The sequence below is a fragment of the Anolis sagrei genome, chromosome 1 (genome assembly GCF_037176765.1).
Source record: "Anolis sagrei isolate rAnoSag1 chromosome 1, rAnoSag1.mat, whole genome shotgun sequence".
In the NCBI taxonomy this organism is placed as follows: Eukaryota; Metazoa; Chordata; class Lepidosauria; order Squamata; family Dactyloidae; genus Anolis; species Anolis sagrei.
Genome location: NC_090021.1, coordinates 121,609,962 through 121,618,760, shown reverse-complemented (window position 1 = coordinate 121,618,760; position 8,799 = coordinate 121,609,962).

The following is an 8,799-nucleotide window of genomic DNA, read 5'->3' as shown; positions in this document are numbered from 1 at the left end:
ACTAGAAATAAAAGAAATACCTACAACAGAACAATGGGTGCTAAAAATAATTGAAATAATTAATATGGACAAACTAACCCAATTATCAACCAAATATTCAGATGGAGATATAAAAACAACAGACTGGTCATTATTAAGAGACTACATGAGAAAAGAAAAAAATGAAGCTGATAATAGAAATTAATTGATGATTATGAGAAAAAATGTTTCCCAAGAGAAATGAATGAAGAGAGGACAGCAGAATTATAAGTAATTATGAAAGGATAATGTAAACCTCCATGGAGAAGTTTGGAAGCCATTTTTTCCCATCATCCTCCCTTCCTTCCCCTAGACCAGTGTTACTCAACATGGGGGTTGAGACTCCTGGAAGGTGTCAGAGGGGTCACCAAAGACCATCAGAAAACAGTATTTTCTGTTGGTCATGGGGTTCTGTGTGGGAAGTTTGGCCCAATTCTATTATTGGTAGGGTTCATAATGCTCTTTGATTGTAAGTGAACTATAAATCCCAGCAACTACAACTTCCAAATGTCAAAATCTATTTTCGCCAAACTAGTGAGCACATTTGAGCATATTGAGTATTTGGTCCAGAACCATCATTGTTTGAGTTCACAGTGATCTCTGAATGTAGGTGAACTACATCTCCAAAGTTCAACTCTTCTAGTATTTTCTGTTGGTCATGGGAGTTCTGCGTTCCAAGACTAGTTCAATTCCATTGTTGGAGTTCAGATTGCTTCTTCGTTGTAGGTAAACGATAAATCCCAGTAACTACAACTCCCAAATGACAAAATCAATCCCCCCCCCCCAATTCCACCAGTATTCAAATTTTGTCCAGTGAATGAAAACACATCCTGCATATCAGATATTTACATTACGATTCATAACAGTAGCAAAATTACAGTTGTGAAGTAGCAACGAAAATAATTGTAAGGTTGGGGGTCACCACAACATGAGGAACTGTATTAAGGGGTCACAGCATTAGGAAGGTTGAGAAACACTGCCCTAGACCCTTAGATCTTTTTCATTCATTCATTCATTTTTTCTCTCTCTTCCAGTTATGTCCAACTCTGGGTTGTGGTGCTCATCTCCATTTCTAAGCCGAAGAGCTGGCGTTGTCCGTAGATACCTCCAAGGTCATGTGGCCGGCATGGCTGCATGGAGTGCCATTACCTTCCCACCAGAGTGGTTCCTATTGATCTACTCACATCTGCATATTTTCAAAATGCTAGGTTGGCAGAAGCTGGGGCTGACAGTGGAAGCTCACACCGCTCCCTTGATTTGAACCTGTGACCAGCTGCTCAGTGCTTTAACCCACTGCGTCATACACATGTATGCACACAGAGAGATACAATGTTAGCCTTCTTATATTCTTTTACAATCACTTTCTTGACCCTTTCTCTCAGAATTTATTTGTAATTAAGATCTTTCTAAATTAAAACATAATGTTCCAAGAGAGATTACTCCAACCCTATTTAGAAGGGTCATGATAAGTAATGTGGTTTTGACGGTAGAAGACTTTCAAATCAGTCAAAAGGAAGGCAGGATTAAGCCAAAATACAACATGATGTACTTCTTATTACAGATATTTCTAAAAAGACCTGTCTGATCCAGTTAAATCACCACCAACTGTGCTGCCGTGAGGCTCTTCCCCAAATAAGAGCTGGCCTTGTTACAGATTAGCATATAAATCTCTTAAAATAGGAATATTCAATCATTTCCTAAAAGGGGGGCATAAGTAATCAACATGCGGATAGCTATCCCACTGAGAGAAAAATGTCATATAAGCTGATGAGAGCTAAAATTAATATAGAAAGGGTGGGGATTATTTCAGCATATTTGGCCCCTCTCCAAGTAGAGAGCCATCATTTAGGTTGTACTACGAGGCTGGCAATTTCAACGTATGTATATGACATAGGGGTGACCCAATCTTTCTGGAATAGATTCATTTTGGAGCTCTTTCCATCTGTACAAAATACTTGGCAACAGGAAACCTTGACACTGGTAGTGAAGTGTGAAGAATGCTGAAATTGTATGCCTGAATTGCTAATTGCTAATTTGCAAGGCTTGTGTACATAGAACTTCTGGGTGGCTTTCTTCATGGCACTGATGGAAGAGGTGGCTTATATCCCAATTTGTCAACCGACTGCCTGAGTGCTCACTTTGGGCACATGTCCAGCCAATGTTAAGCAGAATTAAGTAGACCACTAGCTCTACATGAGTCAACAGTGTGATGCGGCAGCTAAACAAAATCCATGTGATTCTAGGCTGCATCACCAGGAGTATAATATTATCTACAACTAAGGAAGGAAGAGTGCCATTCTATTCTGCTTTGGTCAAACCTCGCACTGTTTTTATTTCTAGATATCACAATTCAAGAAGGTATTAAGCCCCCAGTGGTGCAGTGGGTTAAACTGATGAACCTGATGACCAAAAGGTCACCGGTTCAAATCCAGAGAGTAGGGTGAGCTTCCGCTGTTAGCTCCAGCTTCTGCCAACCTAGCAGTTTGAAAACATGTAAGGGTGAGTAGAAGCGGGAAGGTAATGGCACTCCATGCAGTCATACTGGCCACATGACCTTGGAGGTGTCTATGGACAAGGCTGGCTCTTTGGCTTAGAAATGGAGATGACCACTACACCCCAGAGTTGGACACAACTGGAATTAATGTCAGGGGAAACATTTACCTGTTATTGACAAACTGGAAGGTGCTGGGGGAGGGAGGGGTGACCAAAGTGATTAAAGACCTGAAAATAATGTCTTATGAGCTTATGATGAGCTGAGTATGTTTAGCTGGGAGGGCTTTTGCACAACTGAGACTCGTGCGCCAACTGCGACCGTACCTTGTGAAGGCTGATCTGGCCAGGGTGGTCCATGCGTTGGTCACCTCTAGATTGGGCTACTGTAATGCGCTCTACGTGGGGCTGCCCTTGAAAACGGCCTGGAAATTCCAACTGGTCCAACAGGTGGCGGCCAGGTTGTTAACTGGTGCTCCTTACAGAGAGAGGTCAACCCTCCTGTTTAAGGAGCTCCATTGGCTGCCGTTCATTTTCCGGTCCCAATTCAAGGTGCAGGTGCTTACCTACAAAGCCCTAAATGATTTGGGACCCGCCTACCTACATGACCGCATCTCCGTATACAAACCCACACGATCTCTCCGATCATCTGGAGAGGCCCTGCTCACGATCCCACCTGCGTTGCAAGCGCGTTTGGTGGGGACGAGGGACAAGGCCTTCTCTGTGGTGGCCCCCAACTCTGGAACTCTCTCCCCAAGGACATCAGACAAGCCCCAACGTTGGCAGTTTTTAGGAAGAGCTTGAAGACGTGGCTGTACCAGTGTGCCTTCCCAGAATAGGAAACTCCTAGCATCATGTCCCAAATGCACTTTACTAGAGATTTAAGATTGTCTGCACACTGCACCTATCTCCAAAAACCTATCAATTTCACCTGTCATGTCCAGCATTTTTAAAAATTTATTCATTACATTTGGCCCGGCCTTAGTTTTTAAATGCGTTGTGGTGTTACTGTGTAATGCTTATTGGTATCGTTTTAATGTTTATTGCTTTGCTTTATGAGTTTATTTATTGTTGTATTTGTTATGCTGTTATTTTATTGATGTGTTGGGCCTTGGCCTCTTGTAAGCCGCACTGAATCCTTCGGGAGATGTTAGCGGGGTATAAATAAATAATAATAATAATAATAATAGCCTGGAGAATAATAATAATAATAATAATAAGAAGAAGAAGAAGAAGAAGAAGAAGAACTTTATTTATAACCCACCCTCTCTCCCCAAAGGGACTCAGGGCAGCTTAGCAGGACAAAAACAAAATATGATAAACAGCAGTAAAAGAAGAATTAAAACAAGTGATTAAAGTTCACAAATAACACAGCAATTGTTAAAGCAAACGATAGGTTTCATAAGTAACATAGTGAATTAATAAAACCAGTGTGAGAAGTGAACAATTAAAATGTGGCTGTGCAATGGGTTAGGGCATAAGTTCTCAGTCAGGCACAACAGGCAGAATAGAATCATAAGAGGTTAATAAAAGCTAATCAGCCCCCAGTGATGCAATGGGTTAAACCTTTGTGCTGGAAGGACTGAAGACCGACAGGTCAGAGATTCGAATCCAGGGAGAGCACGGATGAGTTCCCTCTGTCAGCTCCCCATGAGGGGACATGAAAGAAGCCTCCTTCAAGGATGGTAAAACATCAAAACATCTAGGCATCCCCTGGACAACGTCCTTGCATATGGCCAATTTTTGAACACCAAAAGCAATTTGCAGTTCCTCAAGTCACTCCTGACATGACAAAAAAATCCTCCTCTCCAAAGGCCAGCATACAGAGGTGTGTTTTTAATTGTTTCTTAAAGGAGAGGAGTGAGGAAGCTGTTCTCACTTCTGGAGGGAGGGAGTTCCAGAGGGAGGGGGCAGTCACAGAGAAGGCCCCCCTCTCTCGTTCCCACCAACCGCGCTTGAGTCGGTGGTGAGACCAAGAGAAGGTCCCCCACAGATGACCACAGTGTCCATGTAGGTCCATGTGGTTAGTTAAGTAGCCTGGACCCAAGAAGATAAGGTTAAGAGAAAGTTAAGAAATTACATGACGGCCATGTTTAAATATTTGAGATGATGGCATATTGAAGATGGAGCAAACTTGTTTTCTAATGCTCCAGAGACTTGGACATGGAGCAATGGCTTCAAATCACAAGGGGTAAATAACTAAACATTAGGGACAACTTCCTGAGAATAAGAATTGTTCAGCAGTAGAACATGCTGCCCTGGAATGAGGTGGAATCTTCTTCTCTGAAGGTTTTTTAACAGAGGATGGATGCCTATCTGTTGGGAGAGATTTGGTTGTGTGTTCCTGGCAGGGGATTGAAGTGAATGGCCTTTTTGGTCTCTTCCATTGGTTTGTGTGGCAGAGAATTAAAGACATACTTAATTGTTGGCCAATGGGACATGTTAAAAATGCTTGGTCTCAATTAGATTGGACCCGAAGTTCATTAGAACACCTTAAATATGCAGACAATGTTACCATTCTAGGCAATGTGCCCTATTTATTTTGGCTTTCTAGAGAGCAGCAATAAATAGCCAGAAGGACATGTATCTTATTAATTCCTCACTCTGATGCTGGCAAGTATAGTGCCTATTTGCATGCTATCTTTGAATGTAGACTCCAAAAGGCACATAATAAATGGTCTACATTAGCTTCTTATCCAGACCTGGCACTATATTTGAGCTACACTCGGGTAGCCATTCTATCACAGATTGCTGAAAGGATAAGCATCACCTAGGTTCACTGGGTGCATGCCATAAAACCTTTCCTGCAAACAGAAATCACACTCACTCACATTTCAAACCTGCTGCTTTTTAAAGAGCAAAACTGACTTTTTGTCATCTTTGTGAGAAAACAGAAAATCCTCTTCTGTGTTAACAGACTGATTCAGGCACTTAAATGAAGTCTTTAAGTCAAACGCCATTGATTTTGCAGAGCGGTGTGGAATAGCTCTAGATTTTGATGGATAACACAGTCCAGCTCTTAAGACTTTTGTGATCAAAATGTCTGCTCCATATGAACCTCTAGTCTACTTGTTGCAGTGTTTGAAATTGTTGCCTGATTCATTGTTTGTTACAGTTTTGTGACTTTAAACCCAGAGCAAGTTAGGATTGATAGGAGAAAGTCATGAAATACAATACATTTGCTCTTTCAAGGAGCTGCTTCGATGATGAGACTGGAAGGAATAAAGGGACATTTAATCAGCCAAATCCATGGGATATGATCTGGCCAGCGTTGAATACAGGTATTTGAGATCAATTTTCTAGGTTAAATGGTTTTTCAAAAATTGATTTGTTCAATTCCGTGCCACCTGAACTAAACATAGGGTACAATTCATATCTGAGCTTAGCATACATTTTTTGCAAGGAGGAGATAAAGATTAAATAATGTATATACATTGGTAAATATGCAGTGCTTTGAAAGTCTAACTGGATACTTTTTAAGAATTCACTCAGATTGTCACTAGTCAGTACATAATATGTTCTTTAAAGCATGCATTAATGTACACATTTGAAAAACACTCAGAGAAATATTTATGGATTTTCCCCACTTTATTTGCATGGAAGTAGCATAGATAATGAAATCTGTGAAGGTTAAAATCTGTAAAAAAAAAAAAAACCCCACTGTCCTACCTGTCCATCTCTCCAAAATAGAGTTTAGTCTCATCTGTTTATATGAGGCAATGAAGGTAGCTCTCAGATCTTTTCTTATTTTTTTGTGTCAGGAGCGACGAGAAACTGCAAGTCACTTCTGATGTGAGAGAATTGGCTGCCTGGAAGGATATTGACCAGGGGAGCCGGGATGTTTTGATGTTTTACCATCCTTGTGGGATGCTTCCCTCATGCCCCTGAATGGGAAGCTGGAGCTGTCAGAGGGAGCTCACTTTCCCTGGATTCAAGCCTCCAACCTGTTGGTCTTCAATCCTGCCGGCACAAAGGTTTAACCCATTGCGCCACGGGAGCTCCTATCTTTCCTGATGAAGTTGAGGGTTTGATATTTCAACTTTGCTTAGACTTCATGGTAATTTTGCCTTGTGTTGATCAAGAGTTGCTCTCAGTGTGTAACAATAAGATTTTTTAACACAATTTTTGTTCTTGGATTCCTAATTGGTTCTATCATAAAAACATGGAAAAAGTTGATTAAACTGCAAAATCTTTGTTGCGGTGTGCACATTGAAAGGTTTAAAACGGTGTATGTTCATTTAGGAAAATTACAAAGTGGCTTGACTGAAGGAAATAATATTACTACCCGCAGCAACAACAACAAAAAAAGAAGTTTCTGGAGTATAACAATGACTTTCAAAGTAAGTACCACACATTTAAACAGGGAATAACACTTTCAAACCGGAATCAAAAAATGTTTCAAATTATGTTGCATAGTGTAATTTAGCAAAAGAACTGATTACTACAAGATGTGGCCCTGGACACTATCTTAGGTGGCTTTCTGAAAGCGTATGAGACAAATTAACAGAGGATGCTTCTCTTCATTGAGATCCATACTGAGGTTCTAAGACAGCGATTCTCAACCTATGGGTCCTCAGGTGTTTTCACCTACAACTCCCAGTAATCCCACCCAGTTTACCAGCTGTTAGGATTTCTGGGAGCTGAAGGCCAAAACATCTGGAAATCCACAGGTTGAGAACCACTGCTCTAAGACAAGGGTTGAACCCCTTTCCTGCAAAATCTGGGAGGGAAGTTTTTGTTGGTTTAACCCCCATACTTTGAATGTTCTACTGGCCACTTGTATGCATTCAGTCAGGGCTCTCGCCTTTTTGAGGCCTGCATAACACACTTTTGTCAAGTCAGGAAGTCACTGCTTTCTGAAAACTCTTGGGATCCCTGTGGACAGCAAGTTAAACATGAACCAACAATGTGATGCAGCAGCAAAAAAAAGCCAATGGGATTGTGGCCTGCATCAATAGGAGGAGAGTGTCTAGGTCCAGGGAAGTCATGCTACCCCTCTATTCTGCCTTTGTCTGACCACACCTGGAATATTGTGTCCAATTCTGGGCACCACAATTGAAGAGAGATATTGACAAGCTGGAAAGTGTCCAGAGGAGGGTGACAAAAATGATCAAGGGTCAGGAGAACAAGCCCTATGAGGAGCAGCTTAAAGAGCTGGGCATGTTTAGCCTGTAGAAGAGAAGGCAGAGAGGAGATATGATAGCCATGTATAAATATGTAAGAGGAAGCCACAGGGAGGAGGGAGCAAGATTGTTTTCTGCTTCCCTGGAAACTAGGACGCGAAACAATGGCTTCAAACTACAAGAAAGGAGATCCCTGACTGTGAGAGCCATTCAGCAGTGGAACTCTCTGCCCCAGAGTGTGGCGGAGGCTCCTTCTTTGGAAACTTTTAAACAGAGGCTGGATGGCCATCTGTCAGGGGTGCTTTGAATGCAATATTCCTGCTTCTTGGCAGGGGGTTGGACTGGATGGCCCATGAGGTCTCTTCCAACTCTTTGATTCTATGCAACATCCACAGAGGCAGTTTAGCACCAGGGACCAAACACATCAATGAACTGTTGCCTTTTTGCCTTGATGATGAACTTCCAATCACTTTATAAAACCCTGGCTTGGCCTGGACAGACACTTTCTCTTGATATGCTTTTCCTATGTGATGGATATTTCCATTTATACAGTTAATAGCTTCCTTGCTGTAAGATTAATCATGCAGCTCTCCACGAGGTTGTAGTCATTAGTTTAGTTACATAGGTTTTGTGCTGTAAAAGTTAATAGAATGTATTTTCAAAAATCATTATGCAAATCACAAGAAAAGTAACATTTTTATAGTCAAGGAAACATCTGGGAGGCCACAGTGCACCATTCCTATGCCAGGTAATGCCATTCTGAAGGCATTCTGAAGAGGATTAACCCCTCCTATTAAATCAAAATAGCTGTTTGTGATGTTGTTGTTGTGGTTGTGTTAAGCTTGATTTTAATGTGGTTGCTCTTATCTGTAATTTTTGGACTTGTCCCCTTGTAAGCTGCCCCGAGTCCCCTTGGGGAGAGATTCTTCTTCCTTCTTCTTCTTCTTCTTCTTCTTCTTCTTCTTCTTCTTCTTCTACCCAAGAATAGGATCTTTGGATTGGCAGGTGGTCATAAGCAATACAATCAGTCATACTACAACAGGGGTCCACAAACTTTTTAAACAGAGGGCCGGGTCACAGTCCCTTAAACTGTTGGCGGGCCGGATTATAATTAGCAAAAACCATGAATGAATTCCTATGCACACTGCAAATATCTTATTTGTAGTGC